The sequence below is a fragment of the Ictidomys tridecemlineatus genome, chromosome 9, assembly GCF_052094955.1.
Source record: "Ictidomys tridecemlineatus isolate mIctTri1 chromosome 9, mIctTri1.hap1, whole genome shotgun sequence".
NCBI classification, from domain to species: domain Eukaryota; kingdom Metazoa; phylum Chordata; class Mammalia; order Rodentia; family Sciuridae; genus Ictidomys; species Ictidomys tridecemlineatus.
In genome coordinates this window covers 61,901,789-61,913,755 of record NC_135485.1, presented here as the reverse complement: position 1 = coordinate 61,913,755, position 11,967 = coordinate 61,901,789, and positions in this window count along the sequence as shown.

The window sequence follows — 11,967 nt, the reverse complement described above, 5'->3', positions numbered from 1 at the left end:
AATTTAATGAACACTTCCGTTATATTTCTGTGTTAATTTCTTGAGTTATCATGCAGGGAAGACCCACAGGTAAGGAAGAGTTGGTAACGCTGAAGAACACAGCCTCTTTTTTAACTTCTCCCTCTTCCTGATTTCAGGTCCACTCTGTGTCTCTCCTAAACTTCTAACACTTTCTTTTCTTGTCCCTCTTCTTTCCTATCAAACACAAATCTAAATGAAGGTCATAGGCATTGGGACTGTGGAGAGAAGTTACTGACCCTCCACTGCCTGGAGCTGAAAGTCCCTTGAGGGAGGTGGATCTCATTTGTCACCTTGGCCACTCAGAGATCCATTCATCAGAAGGGATTCATTGCATCATTGCAAGCATCTGCCTTTTCACCCTGCAAATTTTCAGGTGGAGCTGGAAATCAGATGACCCATGTAAAGCCTTAACAGGATCAATTAAAGTTGGTTAGGCATGGTGACGAATGCTTTAAAAATACGGACAGATGGGAGTGTAGAAATGATAAATATCACCACTGGGGACTAATTTTATTCTTTACTTTTGCTTCAGGGTTTCCAGGTGTTTTTCTAGCTTTTCTTCCTTGAGGGAAGTCGTTTTAAACTGCCCCTGGATATCTGCCCATGGAAAAGCAAACAGCTTTCTTTGACCACAAATGATCACCTACCAACAACTCCTCCACCCTGTTTTTCAATTTTTGAACTCTGGGGTTAATTCTTGCCTTATAAAATTAAGATCAAGATTACTCTGGCAAAGAGCCAGTCCTGCAAACCAGTTCTTTTACTGGGCAATGAAGAGTGATTGCATAAATGCTACATAAATATTTCAAGTATCCATGTTGTCAATCCTGGTAACTATTGCTGAGCTGTAAACAGAGCTGCAGTGTCTGGATAGTGCTGGGGGAGCTGAGTAGGATTTGACCAGACAGGAATTAAAATGGAATGGAAGCTAACAGACCCTGAAGTAGGCAAGATTCAGGGTTATGGCTTCTTTGCTTTTGTAATCCCAAATTTATACTAAGTGCGCAATATTTTTTTAATTGAATTGCGTATTTTGAAAGAAGTGCAAATAGAAAGAGATTGATGTTTACCCGTATAGCTAGTTCAGCGTGTATTTTTGAGTTCTGAGGCATTGACAAAGAATAACCCCAAGGAACATCTTGCAGTCCTATGGAAGTTGTCCTTGTCTTAAAACACTCTAGAGCAAGTTTCTTGGTAATATGACACAAACCCAAACCAACATGTTAATCTTTTCCAGATCAGTAAACTTCAGATTTCATTTGATCACAAAGCCTTTCTACATGACTCCAGACCATTATGATTTGATGTACCAACACGCAACAGGAAAATGACAATACAAATAGGCATTTGAGAACATTTACATCTCTATGTGGAGCACAGCTTCTTAAGAGCAAGAGTCATGCATGGGCCCAAAGAGCTCTTTGCCTACAGTAGGTAATCTGTAAATACGCTTTAAAGAGTGAGGTGCAGTTAGTAAGACCCTAATTCAGTCACCTAAGACGACAGGAAGATGAAGAGAGTCCCCTCACCCTTTTAATTGTAAATTAACCTGGCCCTACTCGATCATGTTGAGAGCAGAAATTTATTTTCCTTTTAACAAAAAGGTAGCAGCGCTTTTCTTTTAGTGATGAAATTATGGGTTACAAAATGTTTTCAGTATTTTTCTTCCTAAGTTCAGCGCTTGTTCATGATGCAAGTGTGATTGTCTTCTTGAAATCTCTTGAGTGACTCATGTCATAAAAGACAGGAAAGTGATCTGTAGCACACCTCAAGCCCTGACTTCCTACGCTTCCCTTGAATCATACATAGACTTGCTAATTGAAATTAATTCAGGAAATCAGATACAAGTCCCAACAAAGAGCAGTTTGCAGCCAGGCATCTTCCTGGTGGTTTCAAATCTTTCCGTTTCTCCCCACTCAGGTAGGAAGAGATTTTCAATGTTGTTGATCTCCTCTGAAAAGCTGTAGAAAATATCTGTCCTGCTAGGTGAAAGAAATCCCACCTGGTGGCAGTGTCTGGATTGTATTCCCAGCAAATGTTGGAAACACAGCTCCCTTACAAACACTAATGGGCTCAAAGAATGGAGGCGCAAAATGTTAGGGAGCTTGCCTCCTAATATGAAGATGGCTCCGATAGAACCAGTCCTGGCCTGTTATCAGAGAGTTCTGGGCACAAAGGTGAATCCTTTCTTTCCACCTCTGTCCTTAAACAAAGCAAAACCTCAGTGTTCTGACTGACATAGTAGGAGAGGAAGTGTCTCCCTAGGGATGGTCTCCAGGGAGGCAGAGTGCAGAGTGTACCACCTGTGGGTAGTGCACTTGGTGAGTTATGAGATGGGAGCAGTCTTTTCATCAGCAACTCAAAGAGCTTCTTTCTTTGACTCTTGACATTCTGCCAGGCTTCAAGAGCCCCCTAATAAAATGTAGATATCCCTGGGAAGGCTAACACCTTGAGCATTATCAACTGGTATCAGTTAACACCTTAAGGGAAACTTAGGAGTGTTGCCAAAGTGGGCAGAGAAAGAAAGGGGAAGGAGAAACGGTACCCAGTATCAAGAATTGCTTACTTTACTATTTTGTCCAGGGTCAGCCTTGCCTAAGTTTGCAGAACAAGTGGACTCTGTCTTACCTCAGTGGCCTTGGACAAGTCCTTCAGCTATGCTAGTTTCTAGTTTACCTGTTAATTGGAGAGCATAATTATTCTTTATCTCGTGAAGGGTGTTGGAAGAATTTATGGTCTATAAAACACTTGAGATTTTTAGTGTGAGGCAGTTCATAAGTACAAAGTATTATTATTGGTTTGATTACGGGACTGTAAATGTGATATAGGTAGCATCATAATAGTGATGTTATGTAAAAGTACTTATCTCTAGTTCTACAGAGAGGTGGGGCTATTTGTATACATTTACTAAGCCATAGTAGAAGAACTACTAAATATTGATAAATATAGATTAGGTCCTGATATAATGAAGATGTTGTTGGATTTTATTACCTAACACAGGTGTTTTATGGTATTTCTTATCTGAGAATAATATCCGAATGTGTAGCCAAGCCCCGATCAAAGTCAGTGTGGGTATTTTTTTTTTAATCCTGTGAAAATATGGAAAGGTCTTCTTTTGTTTCCGTAGATATATTACTATTATCTTACTCTTCAGTGGCAGGACATACTCATATTCATGCTGGTTTAAAACTCTTACTGCTATGTGGCCCCTGTCTCTTTCCACACAGAGAAGCAGAACTAGAAAAGCCAATGGTGGCTTTTCACTGGATACTTGTCCAAGAATCTATAGTGATTCTCCAGAGACTCACATTCGATCTTTGAATTCCTCAGTCCAGAATTCAGGAGCTTCTACCAATCCACTCCATCAATTTCCATTTCCATTTCCATTTCCATTTTTCCATGAATTCAATACATTTGTCTAATCTGTTTGCCACTAATAAGCCCCTCTTGAAGTGCAGATTCTATGGCATAAAGAGTTAGAGGTACATAGCAGCTGTGAAGTAAAGTTGCTTAATGCATGAATAAATAATTTAGTCCCTGAAATATTTTTCTTCATTCTCCCCTCTAATTTTTATTCTTTGAGTTTTCAAAATCTGGCTCAAAATTCAATTCATTTATGTAATCCTTTAATTCAGTGTTACATATTATTAACTATATGTTGAGTTGAGTACTTAATACCTCCTTGACCAAGCCCATCTGATTTTGTCCTTACATTTAGACTCCATATTTAAATTGGAAATTAGCTCCTCTGATTTGCTGCTTTATAAAAATGAGTGTTCATGATTTAATGTATGCTTTATATATAAGAAAATGAGCTTAGGTATCAGAGCAAAACCCTGGATTTGCCCTTATCTCTTTGCAATATTCTTAATTTAATTATCTCTTACTTGAGATAAGTACTTAGTTTTAATTATCTAAATTTCCCTAAGCCTTAGTTTCTCTATGTAATTCTTTCTCTCTTGCTCTCTCTCCAGTGCATTGCCAGGTTGTTTTCTTTCACTTCTGATTGGCTGGATAACTTATGCCATAAATACTTAGAAGAATGATGAAAATCTTTGCAACATTCATTGTGTTACCTTTCACCAGGAAATTTTCTGCACAAAGAACTACTTTAATATAGTGTGACCAACTTGTCTTGATTAGCTCGGCACTATCTTGGTCTTAGCATATTCTGCACAACTTCTCTGTCCTGAGCAAACCAGAATGGTTGGTCACTATTTTAGCTGGGTTTTTCTAGGGAATTAAAACTACTAGGACACACACACACACACACACACACACACACACACGGGGTGGGGGGGGAGATGGTGTATCCTTAATCTGAAAGTCAGAAGTCCAAAATGCTCCAAAATCCAAAACTTTTCGAGTGCAACACGGCTCTCAAAAATTTTCTATATTGCAGGTTTGAAACATAATTCCTTCTTCCTTTGAGAATCTCAGTCTTTGCTCTCAAAATGGAGCATTTCAGATATTAGATCTTCATATTCGGGATACTCAACCAGTAAAATCAATGTTAGGATTACAAAAAAAAAAACACCAAAAAAACCCTTTATTAGTCAGCTTTTTGTTGCTAGGACCAAAATACTTAGAAGAGGAAAAGTTTATTTTAGGCTGAAGCTTTCAGTCCTATGTCAGCCACCTCCATTGCTCTGGCCTGAGGTGAGGCTGAGCATCATGGCTGAAGGATATGGCAGAGGAAAGCAGCTCACCTCATGGCAGCCAGGAAGGAGAGAGAGAGAGAGAGAGAGAGAGAGAGAGAGAGAGAGAGAGAGAGAGAGAGAGAGAGAGAGAGATGCTACATGGAAGAGGAACCAACCCTTCAGGGAGTATCTCTCAGTGACCAAACTCCTCCAGCTATACCCCAACTGCCTACAGCCCATCCAAAGTAGGATGGACTTATTAGGTTACAACTCTCACAATCCTATCATTTCACCTGAATGGATATTTCTTCATCAGCACAGAAGATTTTTTTTTTTGGGGGGGAACCCTATAACCAAACAGATACTTCAGATAAAAGATACTCAATGTATATGTGTGTGTGTATATATATATATGGAGAGAGGTCCCAAGAGATTTATTTTAAGAATTTGGCTCATGAGACTATGGGGCTGGCAAGTCTGGGATTTTAGGACAGGCCTGCATGATGTGAGAAAACTCAAAAAGGATTTTCGTATTGCAGTTTTGAAACATAATTTCTTCTTCCTCTGAAAATCTCAGTCTTTGCTCTCAAGATCTTCAGCTGATTAGATGAGAGCCACCTATGTTTTGTCTCTGCTTAAAGACAACTGATTGTAAATGTCACTCGCATACACAAACCCCTTTAGAGCAATATCTAGATTAGTGTTTGATGAAACAACTGGGCTCCATAGCATACCCAGATTGACACATAAAATTAACCATTCAATTTAGGAGACTTTCTTTAATGCCTTTTGAAAGTTTTGATGTCTATGACATGACAATCTTGAGAAAGTAATGGAAACAATATATTTCAATAAGAAATCTAAGACAAATATGGATATTCTCAGTGTATTTTAAAGGATACAAGATTTGAAGATGAGCTTTGTTTATAAATTAGACATAAAATTGTGAATAGTACATTAGTTGCTCAAATAACTGCAGTTTTAATGAGAGGGTTCTGATTCATCTGAAACTATATATAATGGTACAAGGTGAAAAGATGACTGCATTTTATACTACTATGTATATCATCACTGTTAAATACAGGACCTGCAATGATGAACCCAAGAGCAGTTGGGGTGGAGGGGCCATTAAGAGTATACCTGCTGGTGTTAAAGTGTTAAATTCAAATTTGGAATTTTCTCTTTAATTCCTTAGAGAAACTCAGAAAGGTATTAAATTCACATGAGCCTCAGTTACTTCTCTTAAAAAATGTGTTTTAAAATCTTTAAAAATATTTTTATTTCCAAATTTATTAAATATTTATTGTGTCTTTACAAAACAAATGTTCACATAAATAAAGTGAAATGTGTTTAGATTATTTTTTAGAATTGACCCATAGCAATTTTCTTTTTGTAAAAAAAAAGAAATTGTACTACCCAGACAGTACAATTGTAATCTACCATTCAATATTATTTTTATTGATGTATGATTAATATATAAGAAGTTACATGCACATATTTTATGTATACATTTTGATGTAAGGATAAATATACATCTGTGAAACTGTTCCCAAAGGCAATGCCATAAATTTAATCAAAACCTCTACAAGTTTTTCCCCTTTTCTTCCTCCCTTCTCTCCTTCTTTTCTCTTTTGCTTTTTAAATAGTTGTAGATGAACATAATACCTTTATTTTATTTATTTATTTTCCTGTGGTGCTGCAGATGGAACTCAGTGCATCACATGTGCTAGGCAAGTGCTCTACCACTGAGCTACAACCCCAACCCCTTCTTTTATGCTGGGGGTTGAACCCAGAAATGCTTTACCAGAAGCTACATACCCAGTACTTTTTATATTTTATTTTGAGACAAGTTTTCACTAAACCATTGATAGTCTCTCTAAGTTGCTGAGGCTGGCCTTAAACTTTCGAGCCTCCTGCCTTATCCTTCCAAGTTGCTAGGATTACAGATGTATGCTATAGCACCCAACATTTTAAGACCTATTCTCTTAACAAAATTTAAGGTTTAGATATGGTATTCTTAACTAGTATACCTTGTATACTATATACTATATACTAGATCTTCTGGATTTAGTCATCTTGCATAACTGGAACTATGTATTTTTCCATCAACACACCTCTGGACTATACCTTGTCATAACATTGTCCGGGAGTACATACAATACTGTGTTCCTGGTTCTGTGTTTGATTCTGTGGGTCTTCAGTGTGTGGAGGCTACAGAGAGGACAAGAGGGAATTTAAGCAGTTAACATTGACTCTGCACACTTTCATATACTAAGAACTGTGCTGGTCAATTTACAAGCATTATTTATTTAAACATCAGATTCACTCAATTTTGTGGTGATTGCTATTGTCTTCCTTTTATCAGTCAGATAATCAGTTTGGAGGGGTTAACTGATATTTTAAGGTTAAACAGCTAGTAAATAGTAGAGTTGGCATTAGAACCCAGCCATTCAGATTCCAGAACCTATGTACCTAATCCTTCTATCACACAATTTGGAATAATGAATTAAGATTAAAATCCTTAGATGAGGGCTAGGGATGTGGCTCAAGCGGTAGTGAGCTCGCCTGGCATGCGTTCGGCCCGGGTTCGATCCTCAGCACCACATACAAACAAAGATGTTGTGTCCGCCAAAAACTAAAAAATAAATATTAAAAATTCTCTCTCTCTCTCTCTCTCTCTCTCTCTCTCTCTCTCTCTCTCTCTCTCTCTCTCTCATTCTCTCTTTAAAAAAATATCCTTAGATGAAACTATATTTGAGTAATTATTGAGAAAGTACCTTCCCAGCTGGATGTCCTTGGGTAAATTATGTAAGCTCTTGGAAGTCTCTATTTCCCTAAGAAATAATGGTAAGAATAACTACAACCACAAACCTTATTCCTCACAGATTCCATATTTGTAAATTTACCTACTTGCTAAAATGTATTTGTATCCCAGGACCCTCTTGCTGCCATTTGTTTTCATGCACAGAGGGTGGAAAATGTGAGTTTGCTGATGTGTGCATTCCCAGCTGAGGCTGACAAGGCCACTGTTTCAGCTCTCACACTATAAACAGCTGTCCCTTTCACAGTCTATTAAGTGCCATGGTTTTCACATTTTTTGTGCTTTTGTTGATGCATTTGCTACTTAAAACAGTCCCTATGCTTGAAGTCTAGTTTCCAGAAAACTGTGATGTGCCTTTTGGAGAGGCTGCCTGTGTTAGGCAAGCTTCATTCAGGCATGACTTAGAGGGCTGTTGGCATTTAAGTTCAACATGAATGAACTGGCAATGTATATTAGATAAGGTATTTAAATAGCAACACACATAAAACAAGGTTGTATATTGATTGCTTGACCAGAGACTCCCGGAAACCTAATCCTCTCTTTCCTGAGGATCAATGAATTAGTATTCACTAATTCAGTGTTTACGGTAGAACGTAACTAAAGTAGAATTGGCTCTATCTCCTAAGGGTGAGAATTAAGATAATATACTTGGCACAAAATAGAAGCTAAATTGTAGATGGTTTTTGTTTTTCAGAACTATCCAGATTAATTATCCTTTTCTGAAAAAAAAAAAAACTAAAAAGAAAGTTTCAGTTTAAGATTTGCAAGATTGGCTTCAAATTATAACATTGAAATGCCAATCCAGTGGGTTCTTTTTTTTAATATTTGTTTTTTAGTTGGACACAATACTTTTATTTATTTTTATGTGGTGCTGAGGATCAAACCCAGGGCCTCACACATGCTAGGCAAGTGCTCTACCATTGAGCCACAACCCAGGCCCAATCCAGTGGGATTTAATGGCTGATGACTAGTCCCTCTTGGGAAAGGTCCTCAGTAGCTTTGTGTGGCAGACTCCTCCTGCTCAACCCTTGAGACTGAGCTTGGTTTTGACTTCTCCCCAAGTTTCTCTAGCCCAGAAAAGCCTGCCTGGCTTCCTGGTAGCAGTCTCAATACACAGTTTTGTCTTGTTTTTCACTCTTATCACAGACATTGTTACCTTCTCTCTCTTCCCGACAGGATTTATGAACAATGCCTAGCCCATAGAGGGTGTTCAAGAAAACATGTTGAATGAATGAAAGAGTGAATGGGTGCGGGTTCCTAGTTGAGTGTGTGTATTTAACTACAGCCAGGTGTCTATCACACTGATAAAGATATCTTCCACCAATTGTAAAATAGACCATCAGCTCTAATACAGCATATGTAGACATTAATGATCTTACTGATGAATTAAAGTTAAGTACCATTAAAGTCTAAGCCTCACTCTGACCTCAGTGCCTTGACATTTATCTGTGAACATTCTGGCATATTTTATCAGATATATCACTGGTTTGAGGAAAACTTGATGAATTTACTAATTTCTTGGTTTTTAGAATGATTAAGTTATTAATACTAGGGAGTCTTTTTATTTTTTTTATTTTTTTGGTACGGAGGATTGAACCTATAGGTGGTTTACCACTGAGCCACATCCCTAATCCTTTTTATTTTTATTTTGAGACAAGCTCTCACTAAGTTGCTTAAGGCCTTGCTAAATTGCTGAGACTGGTCTCAAACTTTTGATCCTCCTGCCTCAGCCTCCCAAATTCCTGGAATTACAGGAGTGCACCACCACACCCAGATTAGGGAGTCATTTTCTGTCACATGAACTTTCCAAACTAATCCCAGCATTTGCACTATGTCCTTCCTCTTTGATCCTCTGTCCCTTACTATTCACTACTCTTGTCAGTTCTTAAGGCAAAGATCTTTTTTTGTTTGTTTACTTTATTCTCATTGACAGCACCTCTAACCCACATCTCTTTGTCCTCATAACTAAGCTAATGCAGCTTTCTCAGGAAACAGTTTCCAAACCTTTCAAATTCTTGATTTTCCCTCCCATCCTTCTCGTTTGGAAACAGCTAATGCATTCATCTTTCTGCAGTACAAATTGATTCCGACTGTCTTCTGAGAAAACCACATTTAATGGCCTCTCATTGTTCATCTCATTAAGGATAAAAGGCCTGGGCACTTCATGGTAAGACATTTTGGGGAGGTTCATGAACGCTCTTTTGCCATAAGTTGCCCTTAGCTGATGTTCTGTCCATCTTTGCTCACTGCTCTAACCTCGGGACCCAGTGTGGCATTGGATACATCAGTAAGCACTTACACATCATTTGGGGTTCAGTAAATCAATTAGGAAAACTGATGTTGAACTTTCATTGAACTTGGATTTCTAAATGAGATGTGGTTCTGTGATACTTCCTATTAACATACATGGACTCACATACAAAGGGATCTCTAGGAAGCATGGCATTGTGAACTTAGAAGTATCTCTTCTTTCCATCCAACCTACATATGCTCAAGTTTCCTTGGCATTTTGCCTTTATATATTAAACTTCCCAGAAATAGCAAGAGTTCGTTGATGATGATTGTGTCTAAGTTTATAAGCTTTTCTCGATGTTTTTATTCATATTCCTGAGTACCTTGGGAATGGAGGAAGCCATGAACGGATAGGAGGTGTGATTACTTGGCTTTTGCTCATTTTTGTCCAGGCCCATTGATAGTTAAGTCTTCAGCTTCATTTACCTTCATTCAGTGGGTAGAACAGGTGAGTGGAAAATCTCTCCAGCAAATGTGACCTCATTCCTCATGGCTGTCCTCTGCTGCATCTCTAGCATTATTGCTCTTCTGCCCCATGGCTGTGTCATTTACAATCCAGCTTTTATTGCACAGCAAGGGACTATCTGGTCCTTATCTCAGCAGGTGCAGCATTATTTTACACCACAGCAGCAGGGATCAGCTTTACCACTTTCGCTTTTACTGGGAAGCGGCCTTCAGTCCTCACTAGTCTGTCTGCTCCAACTGTTAAATCTTGAGAGTTCTTTCCTGGATGGTGACAAAGGCTGGGCTCAGCTGTGAATTTTTAATCAGCTCTCTAGGGACCTCCAGGCTGGCCTTTTTCTGCTTCTTTCTGGTCTTTTTATTACTGGTTCTTCTCTTCTTCCTGTCCTCCCTGCATGTTTGTGCTCTTGCCCAACATCTGCCCTTGGCCCAGGGGGCAATTTCCAGCTCTGGGTATTGTCTATATATTTTTAAACAACATCTCCCTCATGGTGGTAAATACACATTTGCATTTCAATAGCAATTCCTGGATATGTTTAAAAAATACCACCCACGTATAATGAATAGTTAACCTAGGAAATTCTGGTTCCCTTTGTTTTCTGCCTCCCCACCCCCACAAAATCCTCTAGTCTCTCACACATTGGGAGCTGTGAATGCCAGTGAAGGTAAAGCAGCCATGCTTGGTGGCTTGTGCTTTTCACACTTTGAACTTGTGATGACTGTTCTTCAACTGAAGTTTCTCACCTTTTCCCCTGGGGCCTCTCCAGACTCTGTCTCACATAAACCACTCAGTGCTTGACTTTCAGAAGGAAGTTGGGAGACTCCTTGCTCTCACTCATACCTTCTCCAGACAAACCTTCTGAGAGACTGTCCCCATCACAGAGATAGGTGACCCAGGACTCTCCAGTTCCTTCTCATGGGGCAAAGCTCATACCTCCCTTTTCCATTCTACCCCTAGCTTCATCCCACACCTTGGGCTTTGTACAAGTAGATTGAGAGAGAGAGAGAGACAGCTGGGGAAACCCATCAGCAGCTTATTTTTCTCAAGGAAATATAGTGAAATAAAAATAGCCTAATTTTTGTATATCATTTACAAATTTCTGAATACTCTCATTTGACAGTTATAACCCAGGGAGGATTATTAAATTATATTATTTTATAATCATTTTTCTAAAGAAGAAACTGACTTTCTTAAAGGACTGCTATTCTGCAAGTGAACAAACAGACAAAGCAACAAAATACACACCCCACAAATTACTCTGCAGATTCCATCCTCTAGCAGAACAGGAGCAAGCTCATTCATTTGTTCATTCATCTAAGCTAAAATTTTCTGAATCCCTTGCATGACTGGGCTATGCTTGTGTTAGATGGTCTAAAGTTGTTCTATTCATGTTTTAATAAACCTTTCTTTTTCTGCTTTTTCATGCATTGGCTACTTCAGTTCTGTGAGTTGATTCTCACATGTTAAGTCATCTATTTTTCCCTTGTGGATAAATGAGAACTAGTTTTCTACAAGAATCAGGGGCTTTATATCTATTTGTAACTATATTTTTCTTTTTCAAGAATGAGTGGATTCTTTGTTCCTCTCAGATTCTACTGCTCACATACATTTCTGTTTGAGTCAGGGTTGAGGCTCAGAGTTTCAGATGTCTCAGTTCACAGATGGCAGACTCCATTGCTCTGGGTCCAAGATGAGGCAGCAAGCACATCATGGGAAAAGGGCAGAGAGGA